Source organism: Equus quagga, chromosome 11 (assembly GCF_021613505.1).
Source record: "Equus quagga isolate Etosha38 chromosome 11, UCLA_HA_Equagga_1.0, whole genome shotgun sequence".
NCBI classification, from domain to species: Eukaryota; Metazoa; Chordata; class Mammalia; order Perissodactyla; family Equidae; genus Equus; species Equus quagga.
Genome location: NC_060277.1, coordinates 105,571,841 through 105,586,303, shown reverse-complemented (window position 1 = coordinate 105,586,303; position 14,463 = coordinate 105,571,841). Strand labels below are relative to the sequence as shown.

The 14,463-nt window shown below is 37.9% G+C and overlaps 1 protein-coding gene across 3 annotated transcripts in view; it reads right to left on the bottom strand.

The window, feature by feature from the left end:
• KCNJ16 (potassium inwardly rectifying channel subfamily J member 16) overlaps positions 1–13,329 on the bottom strand; it is a 49,457-nt gene extending 36,128 nt beyond the window's left edge. Inside the window, exon 1 of one of the 3 annotated variants that reach the window (XM_046675697.1) lies at positions 13,213–13,329. The gene's annotated coding sequence lies outside the window, so the exon portion shown is untranslated. Of the gene's footprint in view, positions 1–1,534; positions 1,612–13,212 lie in introns of those variants that run through there. The other 2 variants (XM_046675700.1, XM_046675696.1) reach the window with 2 other exon arrangements.
• Between the last annotated feature and the right edge of the window lie 1,134 nt (positions 13,330–14,463).

Here is a 14,463-nt window from a genome sequence, read left to right as displayed (position 1 = left end):
TTTTCTTTCAAGGGAAAAACAAAAAACCAGGAACAATTGCCCCATTCAAATACCAAATCACTGCAATCAGTCTTTCTACCACGGACTCTTTCGACAGAAGCAGAAACAGCAGGTTCTGCCTAGATTGAGTTGCCCTGTTTTACCAGCACACATACTTTGGCAGGAAAAAAAGTTGTGATTGAATCTGAGGTGGAGCCTAAAAAAATAAATGCTTAAGCAAATGATTGAACAGCTTTCTTGAGGTGCAATGAGACAGCTGGGGCTGGACGGAGGTGGAACCCACCAGTTCCCTGGGCTAGATCTCCGGGCTCAAAGCAACCATGTGGCAGGGCGAGAGCTGGGGTGAGAGAAGCAGTTATTGCTGGAGTTATGAAGCGTTAGCATATCACATTCTGCCTTTTTCTTGAGTCTGATGCAACTAGAGATTCTAAACAGTTAGTCAGAGCTGTGTGTTCTCTGTAAATAATGGAGTAACTAGCTTTTAATCTTTTTATCTACATATAGATTTGATAAACAGAGATATGGGAGCATTTTGGAAACATGTTACGTGCAGTTGTAAGTCTGGTTTATGGCTAAATATTTTCCCTTCTTCCTAGAGAGTTAAGCTTATTTATTAATGTGCTCTCTGGTTACAGACAACCACAATTATGGAAACCCTGTAGTTTTATACGTTATACTATAAGGTGTTTTTTTTCTCACTGTCCCCCGCAAGTCAGGAATCCCACCTTTGGGAAATATTGAAACAAATAAACAAGAAAAAGCGTGGCTTTGGGTGGTTGTTTCTCTTCAAACTTCAGGAATCTGGGCATGCTGAGACAGAAATAAAAGCAGGCATCCTTCTGTTCTCCTTCCTGGTAGTTAACACTCGTATACAAATTATGCACCACTCTTAATTCGATCTAAAACCGAAAACTGAGGTGGCCAACTGATGTGGTTTAAATCCCCCACTTCTTGTTATAGAGCATCTCCCCCCCCACCACCATAAAAAAAGCCAAATAAATGAGGATAGGATGATCCCAAGCACACAGCACAGAGCCTGGCACATGGTAAGTATTTATCAAGAGTTCTTGACTTTTGTAGGTCCAGGAAGAGGGCAAACAGGGGGTTCAGAAGGAGAAATGGGCTTTCTGTGCCTGGTCATACCACCATATAGCTACCTAAGACCAACTTTCATATATTTTGGTGGACATAGGCTGAAAAACTTTTTTCATTGAGTTTTTAAATTGAATTTATAGATTTTTGAAAACTGAGGACTTTTGAACTACTGAGGCATATTTAGATAGACCAATTTTAAATAATTCAAGCCATGGTACTAAAATTGACCATTGGGCAAAGCTATTGTGACACAACTGCCAGAATCACATAAACAAACAGCAAATAAACTGGTAGTGACAAAGACAGAGGTCATGTCCCCTCTCTGATTTTTTACTAAAGTTCCCACCAGAAGAAATCACTGGGCCTACTTTGATTTCTTTTCAATGGCAGCCACTAACTACTTCAAATATAGCCAATGTGTACCATCCAGTTTACCCACAAGTTAGAACAGTCATCTCTTCCAGCTTTAGGAATAGTGCCGCATCCAAGAAAGGTGACCACTTCACTTCTCTTCTCTTGGAGGACCAAGTTGATTGAAGGAGTTGGAATTAACCCTTGCAACAAAATTCAATCCCCTGGCAATGTCAGCATTCCTAAAGCACCTATCTGCTCCATATGAGTTTCACATTCAGTGCCCCAATCTTCATAAGAGCTCTATGGCATAGCTATCATTGACCCAACTGAAAGAGAAAACGGAACTTCTATAGTGGTAAACTGCCTTGGTCTAGACCACTGGTTTTCAAACCTTAATGTCTGTTAGAATCACCTGGTACATTGGACCCCAGGCCCAGAGTTGCTTTTATTCAGTAGGTCTGAGGTGGAGCCTAGGAATCTGCATTTTTTAGAACTTCTCAGGTGATTCTAATGCTGCTAGTGCTGGATCATACTTTGAGAACCACAAGCCTAAATCACATAAATCATAAGTGGCAGAGCCTAGATTAAAATCCAGGCCTGTATGATTCTAAAATGCAAGCCGATGCTACACTAAGAAGGCACTTGTTACCCTCTTAAGATTTCTTGACTGCAAAGATAGAAGAGGAGAAAACACACTGTAGTAGCTGGGTGGTATGTGAAAGAGGAATGGGTCTGGCGTTGAAACCCTGGAGCCTGAGTTCCCTTGTCTGCCATGCACCAGCATGTCACTTAATTTACGTGGTCCTTCTAGTGTTTCCATCACCATAATAAGAATTCTGCTGGTATTACTCTCACTACTCTCACAGAGTTGTTTTGAAGATATAATTGATGTAAAATAATTTTCTAAGCTTTGAAGTGTTACCACAAATGTTGTTTGTTATTTTCATTAGGAATCAAATCAAAAAAAGAGTAAAGATGAACAAAACAAGAAAAATAAAAATAGACCAGTAGATGGTCTGGTCTTTAGTTTAAAAGCTGACACTACGTAAAAGGAAATACCAAACACAACACAGAAGTTTATTAGAACCTTCAGGAGTTCAGTGATCTTTAAGATGAATGCACCAACAGTCTTAAGGGTAGGGCAGCTGCCAAATTTTTTCCAATATTATTTTTTTCAACTTAAAAAGTAAACATCTTATTTCTTTCTTTAACAGACATTCTTTTGATGAATGTTGAAAAATGATTAATAATAGTAAAAATTTAATGTTAACAGCTTTCTTTCTTAGAAGTGTAGTTTTCTTTCATAAAATACTGAAAATATTTTACTTTCAAAAATACAATTTTATTATGCTCATCATTGGCTTTTGTTTGATGATCTTTCTGAAAATATAAATTTGACTTCATTTGTAATACGTGGCAGAACCAGTGAAATACAGGATTTGCTATGCAATGAATGGCAAACACAGGCAATTCACATCACTGTTACTCTTAATTAAGTAACTTTAATACAAGAATGAAAACTGAAACTGCCTCGACTTTCTCCATTAAAATTCTCACTGTAAATATTGGCATATCAAGAGCAGTCATTTCTAACTAATGAAGTTAATATTCACTGGCACAACGAGGCTACTTTATGTTGGATTAATTAAGGAGAAACTTTCTACTCTAAACAAAGAAATCTGTCGAGGCCCATAGGGCTCTGCTTTTATCTACATTTTTTTTCCTCAAACGAATGGCTCATTTGATATTAGTTCAATATTTGGTATTAAAGCCAACAGACTCCTATATATCATCAGGACCATAAAAAAGAATGGCATTTTCTCCCATCAATGAGATTTGCTTTCCTTAGATTGGATATTATACTTCCTCAATGAAGTGAAATCCTTATTGATTTATGTTGTTAGAATTCTGTTTGTATTTATTAGTTCGTGATGAAAATGACAAATCCCCATGCTGGTGCAGCTGGGGTTCTGCCCATTAAATAGAGTGCAGACATCTCCTTTTCTGTTTCTGATTTGCTTGTTTTTATTCTTTAAATGCCTTGATAGAGAAAATGCAATTTAATGCTTGCCATGCAAAATAGAATACTTCAAAGAAATCAATAATCAGAGAGCAGAGAGCAGGGTTCAGGTGGTAAGATTTTATTCTACTTTATAATTTCAATGCCTGAGCATGTCTCAGGCTATCACTTTGACTTGTGTACAAAGGTTTGTTGACCGCTGGGTGTATAATCTAAATCAAGTATTAATACAATTATCATCTCTAATAATCACACCGACATGAATTTATGGGGAATTGAGTTTCTTTAGATTAATAGTTAAAGACACATATTATAGAGAAAGACTGTCCAAAATCAGCCATTTACTAGCTGTGTGACTTTACATGGTCTCTCTGTGCCCCTCTTTCTTTATCTGAAAAACGAACTTCCGTTATGAAGATGGAAGGACTAATATTTGTAAAACACTTAGAATAATGCACAGCATGTAGTTAGCACTGTGTGTTTGTAAAGAAAAATCAATTGGTACATTGAAAATATTATTTCTGCTGTGAAATGAGACATGTTTCCTTGTTATTGGTAGGTGAAATGCTTCATAAGTTTCTCCACGTAGTTTCCTATCATTCATAGAGGATTCGGCAAAAACAGCTTCTTTTCATGACTTTGGTAATGGAATATTTGGGATGTGGAAACAAACCTCTCAAAGAAACAATGAAACCATCTATCATTGTAACACTATTGTTGTGACACACAGAGAAAACATGAAGTCTTTGAAATATACAACATCTACCCAACTAGTCAGCATCATAGGAAGAGAAACTGAGGCAGAAGACTAACGTGAATGAGTTAGTTTAAAATAATCTAATAAAGAAGTAGTAGGGAAAATCTGGAGAAGATGGTGCTGATAAAGGAGTAGTTTTCATAATAAGTTCTGGCATAACAGTTTGAGGCTATTTCCTGTCTTCAATGCTTTTTTTCAAAATCAGTGGTCAAGGAATTTTGGTACTTTCTTAACACATCTCTGTTATTTTTATCACCTTAAAAGAGAGGTAAGTTATACTCTAGTGGGACAAACATCATCTCTGTGGAAAAATGGTTGGTGATTTGAGTAAGTAAGTACGTGAAGGGAAGGATCTGGGTTAGCGTAGAGATTTGGTTGCTATCCATTCAGCACCACTACTCTACGAAGTGAAATAAGACCAGAGGCTCTTAGGGAATGCAAACTTATTAAAATATCTAGAATACATTTATTTTTCAGTGTTTACTTTTAAAAATAGAGGTAACCTAATGCCAGAGGACCAAAATGAGATCCTGAAAAACCATTTAAAATTTAACACTTTCAAAGCTTATTTGTGTGCATTAATCTCACTTTACGCTTGTAAAAGAGGCAAAGCAGTTCTATTGTAACACATACCAGAGTGAATCAAGATTCTCTCCCACCACATGGTTAGCTATTTGGAGGCCAGAACTATGCCTTAATCATTTGTTTTATATTCTGAACGGCAGGTGGTATATTTGGATTGTATTTATTTAGCTAACTAGGAGTACATGTCCTAGAATTCCCTTCCCTTCATAGTTCCGGATTAGCCTGGGCCATGAGAGACATTTTGCATGACATTTTTAAGGTGGAAGGGAACAAATAGCCACATTCTTTTTACATCAGAAGGTTGGCGTAGGGCATGAGGCACTGTGGCAAGTCATGAAAATCGTTAGTGATCTGCTGGCTCACGTTGTTGGCCTGGGGCAGCAGGCGAACCCACAGTTTCTGCAGTTCCCACTGGGACGACTCCTCCTTCAGTTTCTATGGCTCCTGGGTTATATGAGGGACGGCACCAGATTCCCTTGCTGGCCACTCCCATTTTCTAAGTGACAGACATGGGCTCCATTTCATCCTGGTGGCTTTCAGCTAATCTTCACTGGTTCGCATTTGTTGTCTTCCTCCACTTCACAACCATCTGCCTTTCCCACTACCTGCCTCACAGTTTCAGGCTCCAGAACCAGATGTAGAAACAACAGCTTCACATAGATTGTGTGAGCCATTATATATGTTCAAATCTTATCAGAATATTATGATAATTATATACGTAACAGGCTCAATCATCAAGGCTTAATCAGAGAATCAGAACCACTAGGGAAATTCATATTTATTTTATATATGAGGAAAATGATGATAAAGAGTTATTTACTGTCAAATAATAATAAGTGTATAATGATGGTAAGACAGAAGACTTCTGGGGCCGGCTCCATGGCCGAGTGGTTAAGTTCGCACGCTCCACTGTAGTGGCCCAGGGTTCGGATCCTGGGCGCGGACATGGCACCGCTCAGGCCACGTTGAGGCGGCGTCCCACATCCCACAACTACAAGGACCTGCAACTAAGATATACAACTATGTACCGGGGGGGGTTGGGGAAAAAAAATATTGGCAACAGTTGTTAGCCTAGGTGCCAATCTTTAAAAAAAAACAGAAGACTTCTGACTTTGAGCCCAATGTTGTTTCCACTGCACTATGGTCCCTCTTTTAGTCTATCTACTCATCCCTTGGTTCATAGAGGAACTGAGTCTGTGTAGATGTACTCTTAAAACCATCTTAAGCACTCTGTCCAACTGTGAAAAGATATTCTGACCACCTACTCCATACAGAGTGGCATTAAGTTAACACTAACGTTTAACTTAATTAACCATTAACTAACCTAGCAATTTAGGACAATAAAAGACAGGGAATGGTCAGCTTCAGAAGAAAATAGAACCATGATAAGCAATTACCAAATTCTTTGAGTTAGAAATAGTTTTATTTATTGGAAAAAACTACCTTGCATCAGAACCAAAGAGTTCTCTATAAAGTAGGAAAAACTCACTAATTCGCTTCTTTGATCTGTTCTCTGTTCTCCCCATTTCTTACTAAATCCTCCATTTGTAGAATCAGTCCCAGGTAATGGGAAACTAGCTCAGTTTTAGAACTATGGTCCCGAGTAATTTTGGAAAGAAGGGTGAACACTACAGGCATCCTTCCCTTGTACCTGGGTTGTACCTACTTCTTTATCTCACTTATTACCACTCTGCCTCCATCCTCACACCAAGAACCCTACATACTGGTCACAGGGAACTTCTCACATTTTCCCAAACCTGTTAAATTCTTTATAAATTAGGCTGAGATCTCTCTTTATTCAAGCTAAAACCCAAGTATTATTTACACTGTAAAGCTTCCCTCAATTCTCCAGGCACAGTTGGTTTTTCTGCCTGTGTTCTCCTTTGCTAGGCTTTGGCTTTTCCAATGGGAAGGAACTGATGGATTTATCTTTATATACCTAGTACCCAATGGAATGAGTGTTGTACACCTACTTAGAAGAAAAGAGGTTCCATTGTTCAATTCATGAAACCACAGTGTAAAAGATGACAACATTCTGTTTACTGGCAATGAGGTTACTGAATGCTAGTATTTTGATGCCTAAAATAACCAGGTTTCACAATACTGTACTAACGGAATAGCAATTATCATGGTATTACTCTGTGAACAATGAATACAGTCACATATTTTCCACACCAAAAGAAGCATGGGGACTCTGAAGAGCTAATGTCTACAAGACACAATTTTAGGCTTCTCTGCCTCGCCTCCTGTCTTTGCTCACTCTGTACTCCTGCGCTTCTGTTGCACAAGCTGCTCCAACAGATCACAATCAAATTCCATGCAGAACTGGAGAAACAGTGTCTACTCTTTACACCAGCAAAGAACGGGAATGAACTGATACAATTGTGCAGGAGAAGCATGCAAAAAATATTCTGCCTATTGCAATAGAATGCATTGAAGCATTATTCTGATTTCTACTGGTCTTAATTCCTGTAAGCGTAAAGTACCGCATAGTTATCTTCTGTTTGATTTTTTTTGAGTCTGCTTGTTTGTGATTTTGCTTTATTCAGTTTCATTTCTCTGAATATTTCTTTAGCTTTTAAACTCCTAATGCAAATGGTGTAATCTTATCTTCAGCTCAATATTGTTATCTGATACTGTTAAATAAATCTCTAGTCACAGGAAATGAAACCGCCTTCTATTCCCACAAAGCCTAAATTTAAATATGTGTAACTCATAAGTCTTAGATAATTTGCTCAAATTAGCCATACTACTTTCTCCTAGAGTTTTATCTAACCACCCACAAGTTGACTCAATTCTGACCCAAATGAAAGGCAAGCTAAACATACAAAAGGGCAGGCTTCTTGATGTAACAATCCTGGTGTACAGCTCATAGTCTCTGATATTCTGGCAGCTTCTCAAATTTTAGCTGCAAATCCAGGGAAGGACTGTACTGGACCGCCTATAAACAGAACTCAGTAGTACATTATGAGAACACTGAAAGGTCAGTTAATGACCTCATAGCTCATCGGGAATGGCTGAGTGCGTCTTCCAGTTAGTTGGGGAGAGCTAGTAAGCTCTTGTTCAGCAGACTCAATGTTTTCGCTTCTGTATAGGAGAACCTTGAAGCAGAGATCTAGTGAACAATTTTTGTGGTTCAGCCATTAAGCCAGGTGCCTGTTTTGTGAGGTTACCTTGGAATTCTTTTCCCAAAGTAGAGACAGAATGTCCTGAATTACCCATTGTTTGGAACAGTCTTACTTGAGATGAGAAGAGTACATAGTTGTGAAAAGATTGGCCAAGTTTGTGGGTGAGTAGATATTTGTCTGGGGCAAAGCCAACTAACTAATCAAGTAGTAACCTAACCCAAGAATTTAGTCTCGCAAAAATCACCCTTTAATGGTGCTTCTCAAAATTTTCCATTAAAAAAATCCTGAAGAAACAGAAGAGAAATGAGCACATTATCCTTCTTCCTACCCCAAATCCTGGAGAATCTGAGATCATAACACAAAGGACTGGGCCCAAGCTCAAAATATTCCAGTCTTATGATTTTTCTTTACAATATATGCAATATACAATATATACTAGCACAATATATGATATATACAGTATAAGCTAGTTTTGAATTCTGATGTACATATATATATGTCACAATATCTACATTACAAAAATAATGATTTAAACTGCTTATCAGTTAAATTATTTAATTCCTCCTACTCTCCATCTAAATTGTTGGGTTAAACGAATTCTTCTAAAAGGTACACCATGCTTATCTTGTGGCTTCTCGTAGCTCCTGGCATGTTGCTACTACTGTGAACACAGTTATTTGGAGTCAGGACTCATACACATGAAAAATAAACCACATGAAAACATAGGAGAGAATATATAATAGCTGTGAGACATGGCACAGAAAGTGAAGTTAAGGGAAGCGGGGACAATGCAATTAGAAGGTTGGACTGTGAGAGTCTTTTAAAATAACTTGCTTTTTGTCTCAATTAAAAGAAATCATTTTCTCTTTGACCAAATAGCATTAATCAAAAGCTGTAGCACTAAAAATGCTACATTCTATGGAATTTAAAATGTATATAACTAGTAAAGTACAGTTCTTAATTTCTTTTACAGAAACTGAAGTTTCAAACTTATAATGTTTAATAACTGTACCGCAAAATACAATCAGGGTGAAAAATGCCCTATGTTACTGTGATGGTTAATATCATGTATCAACTTGGCAAGGTTATGATGCCAGTTATTTGGTCAGACACCATTTTGAATGTTCTTGTGAAGTATTTGTTAGATGTGACTTACATTTACAATTTGTAAACTTTGCTAAAGCTGATGACCCTCCCTAATGTGGGTGGGCTTCATCCAATCAAAGACTGAGATTTCCCAAAGAAGAAGCAAGGAGAAGCAATTCTGCCTCAAGACCGCCACATAGAAACTCTGCCTGAATTTCCTGCCTGCTGGTCAATCCTGAAAATTTTGGACTCAAGACTGCAATATCAACTCTGACCTTAATTTTCAGGTCTACTCTACAGATTTCAGACTTACCAGCCCCACGATCATGTGAACCATTCCTTAGAATAAATCTTTCTCTCTCTATATATCTCACTGGCTCTGTTTCTCTGGAGAGCCTGACTAATACAATTCCTTAGAATAAATCTTTCTCTCTATATATATCTCACTGGCTCTGTTTCTCTGGAGAACCCTGACTAATATAGTTACTAAGCTGTAGAGGAAAGAAAACAATAATTGGAAGAGAACTGTCAGAGTGAGCTTCTGGCAAAGGAAAATCTTGTAAAAAAAGTTCACAGTAAAAACAATATCTCAGTATCTAAAGGTTCTGAATACCAAAAGAACACCCAGGACCACCCCCACCATGCCATAAACTTGGCCACTGCCCTACTGTTTTCCTGGAAAAAAAAGGTTCAATTGGTTGATATGCTAATCATATCTTATGCTATCAAGGTACTAGGCCATTGAATTTCCCTTAATTATTTATAGATTTGCCTTTTCCTGCCAGCTGGAGGGCAGGGACCATGTCTTTGTCATCTTTGTATCCAGACTTAATAAATGATTATTGACTGCATGGGAACAGGATTCACATTTAAAATGGAATATGATGAAAAATTAAAATTTGCCGTAATGAAGTAGACTTTTGGTCAGCTTTCTAGAACATGCTTTTTTCTTTTTTAAAAAAATAAGGAGGAATAAATGAATGTTTGTTTTTAAGTTAAAAGAATAAATCTTACGGAATATAATCTAACGCCGTGTAACCATTCGAAGTCTTACTACTATACTCATATATAAGTAAAATAAAATTTGGAATTGAGGTGATATTTCTGGAACATGTTAAGGTAAAAATCACACTCTTTATGCAGAATTGTTGGATAAATCTAATTTGGGGCTGTTTCTTACTCAGATGATTTACTTTTTTCAATTGTCCTTTACATCTGAGAACAGTTTCAGGTCTATTTTTGGAAGAGAGTGAATACGGAACCAAGGTAACTAGAATAAGTTGGATTTAAAAGTGAAAAGCCAGGGCCGGCCCAGTGGTGCAGTGGTAAAGTTTGCACGTTCCGCTTCAATGTCCCAGGGTTTGCCGGTTCAGATCCTGGGTGTGGATATAGCGCCACTTATCAAGCCATGCTGTGGTAGGCGTCCCACATATAAAGTGGAGGCAGATAGGCATGGATGTTAGCTCGGAGCCAGTCTTCCTCAGCAAAAAGAGGAGGATTGGCGACAGATGTTAGCTCAGGGCTAATCTTCCTCAGAACAATAAAATAAAATGAAAAATAAAAGTGAAAAGCCTCTTTAAAATGCTATATACATTTCGCATCTGAATCTTTGATTTCAGAGTAGAAAACAAACTCTGGAGTGACAGGAGGAAAAAACCTGATCCCATCTTTTTCACTTAAGAGCAACTATAAGAAAAATAAAGTCATCTACCCCTTATGTTTAAATAGTTGCAGAGGCCAGGATACACAAGGCCTGAAGAATGATGATAAAAAGAATTCTCTTCCAAGTCTGCTGAGGCTGGCCAGCTAAGAAAGCAAGAAGCAACAGTTTAGTAATCTCTGCATAGGAATCCTTCAATGCAATGCATTTCAGAGTGTAGATAAGCCATTTTTATCCCAAAGGGGAGCTCTCAGGCCTGGAAATTTTAACTGAAAACAACCTGTCTGAGTTGATTTCAACCTTCTGCATTTATTTTCAACAGATGCTGTGGACTAAATGTTTGTGTCCTCCTAAAATTCATCTGTTGAATCCTAACCCCCTCTGTGATGGTATTAGGAGGTGGGATTTTGGGCAGGTGATTAGCTCATCAGGGTGGAGCTCTCATGAATGGCATGAGCTCTCTCGTCCCTGCTGCCATGTGAGGACACAGTGACAAGACATCCCTCTATGAACCAGGAAGTAAGTTTCACCAGACACCGAATGTACTGACACCCTCATCTTGGACATCCAGCTTCCAAATCTGTGAGAAATAAATGTTTGTTGTTTAATCCCCCAGTCTGTGGTATTTTTGATACAGCAGCCTGAAAGGACTAAGACAATATGCATCTCAGTAGGGCTGCTTGTTTAGAGCCCTATTCGCTGGTTTCCAACCCTAAGAAGTTACACGACTTTCCCAAGATTTCACAGCCAGAAACTGGAAACTCTAAGCTTCATCTATAAAATGAATTTAATAGCTCCTTTCAAATTTGAGACAAAGATCCAATGAATATAGAGTTTAAGCATCCAGGACATAGTAAGCACTAAAATGCTTATTTCCCCACCCCATCATAAAAATATTTATAGTCTATGTGATGCCTGAAATAATGAAATTTTCCATCGGCTATTCCTAAAGTTAGATTTGAGGCCACTTTTCCTAGTACAAGGAAGAAACACAGAATACTCGAGGATGAATTCATAGGGGACAAAAGTTGAACAGTTTCTCCAAATGAAGAGTTTTACAAATTCAAAAAAGAAAAGGTTCCACTAAATATATGGGTGTTTTGGTACCAAACATTTACTTTAAATATCCTTTATATATCAATCATTTTCTGCAAAACTACACTTTTTGTCAATTCATAATTTTCAACTGATTTATGTCCAAGTCTTAACTTGGACATACCACTAACACGTAGAATGGAATAAAATATTTTTTTAATAAGCTTGAAAACTCTTATTCTCTCGAAAGTCAAAATATACTTATTTAGGAAAATGCATCAGAATAGCATACTGAGTGCTCCTCCCACTCCAGTCTTTTCTCCCAGTTTTAAATGTTGTCATGGTCTTGTTTAGTATGAGATGATGTCTTGGATTTACCACAATTCTCATGTTCTAAAAATAAACTTAAACAGGAATTACATCTATTAGTTGCTCTATTTCCCTCCTGTCTGTCGCTTTCTCTTTCTCTGTCTCTGTCTCTCTGTCTCTCTCCCTCTTTTTCTCTCTCTGTTGATTTGAACTGAATTGAACTCTGGACCCTATGCACTTTTAAACTTCTTTTTGGCTTAATTTCAGGAAGTTTTCAAATGGTATTCTACAAAACGTTTGTGGTTTAAGCCCTAGAGAGAGGTTTGCCTACATTTTCCAAGGTAAAGTGGCAAAGATACATTAATATGTATTTTTCTCCTTGAGGATCTGACTCTTGTAAGAGTAATACGCAGAAGAATTACTCCAGTCTTATTTTCCCAAAGATCTTCCAGTTCATATAACTATATGAGTATAACGCACATGATCAAAATCCATCTGGTTTGTAGAAAAGCTTTAGCTTACCACCTACATCCACCAACAAGGGAAATAATTCAACTAGATATGTGAGAGAATTCATGGTATCCAGCAAGCAAAGATCAAAAGTCCACACTTTTCTGCATAAAAAATCAACGACAAAAGTTCTAAGATTTTAATGGACAAGAAAAAAGTTCTCTACTTCTACTTATGTTAAAATCAGTCTAGAAAAATGGATTCTTTTGTTTTCTCTCATTATATACAATTTTCAGAAAAAAATAACCTGTTTTTCTTGAAGTTTTTTTTACGGGGGTTGTAAATGCATATTTCAATGCTTGAAGCTATGTATTCATAAATGGATACATACACACAAGATGTAATAATTTGCTTTTGAAAGAAATTGTGGAATAAGGTCACTTTTAGAAAGCTACATGTCTAGTGGCACATAAGATCTGTTTAATAGACTCTGCGAAGACCAATTTGAAACTACTTTTGACCAAAGCTTCAAAAGAACTCAAGGAATATAACACACTGACCTCTACTTAAAGCACTTGGATAGGAAATTAAATTATCTTAATTGCATTTAATTCAACATTGATACTTACATTGCTGGATACAGAGCATTGCTGCTCTCTAAACAAAGAGGCCAACATGAGCAAAATATAGGCTGAGTGACTTTGTAGAATAACAAAAATAGAGCGAAGCTTACCTTTATTCACTCTCCCCATAGAAGACCTATGAACTAGGTGCTCACAGCTGGGTAATGGTAACATTTTTGCTTGGTTAATAATAAAGAGAAGAAAAGCTCCAGACACCAGGAATCTGGGTTAACCATTGACACTGGTTTGTTCCTACGGTTCCACCCTGGGAATCTACATAGGTAGCCCTTGGCATCTTATAAAGCAGGTGATAGCCGGTCAGCTGAGACTGAGGTTACCTCACTGCCTCTCTGCCTCTGGAGGAGGTACAGCGTGAAGGTCATTCAGGCATACCATGACTAAGTTTTCGTTCCGCCAGCAGTACAAAGAAGGAAGATTTCCTGGACCAGAAATATGCTCAACAATGCCAGTAAGTGACTCAAATATTTACAAACAGGTGTGTTGGAAGCTAATCTACAGAAATGCTCATGTCACTTTCAGACTTTCTCTGGGCAATGCAAAGAAACTCTTTTCACCAGAACTCTTTATCTACATTTTAGGGGATTAGGATTGAGATTGCGTGACAATGAAAACTGAGACAGGACAACTGGAAACAGCTAAGCATCCATTCATTCCTTTGTTCAACATGCCTTTAATGGTTACTAATCTTGGGCAGCACAGTTCCAAAGAAGCAGCATCCACAGTTGAAGCCCTGATAAATGGAAGAGAGAGATAGAGGCTGGAGGGTCCTCCCTCCCCGAACCCCAAGAATCAGAGCTTAAGACAGAGATGACAAATAAAACACAGACTGTGGCCCAGATCCAAAATGTAAAGTCTGATTGTTCCTCTGCCCCAGCAATAGGTTCCAAGGGATTAAATGAAATGTTAAGGTGGTCATGTGGTCAAGCTAGCTGATCAGAAGTCAGAAAATTGAATGATGAGCAAAGAGGTGATTTTATAATGGTATAGTCAAGAGAAAGGTCCAGAAAATGTGAAAAGCAGCCACAAGGAACTAAAGAAATAACAATCCTAAGCACTTCAGAACCTGGGGGAGCTGTATCCAGGAGAGCTCAAAAGGAGTATCATGCTGGCAAGGAATTAGTAGTTTTCTTTACTCTAAAGAGCATTGGTAATCGGGGGTCAAGGAGGCCGCATCCAGTTTGGTTAACTTTCCAAATTTAGGGGGGCCATTTCTGGTTCTGACCATAGTTGCTGTTTGAGGGTTGTTTGGTTTTTGTTTCCATTTTAAAAGCATGAACATTTGAAGGACAAGACTGGATTTCAGTGTTGGTGCCTTCACTTACAGGCTTTGTGACATTGGG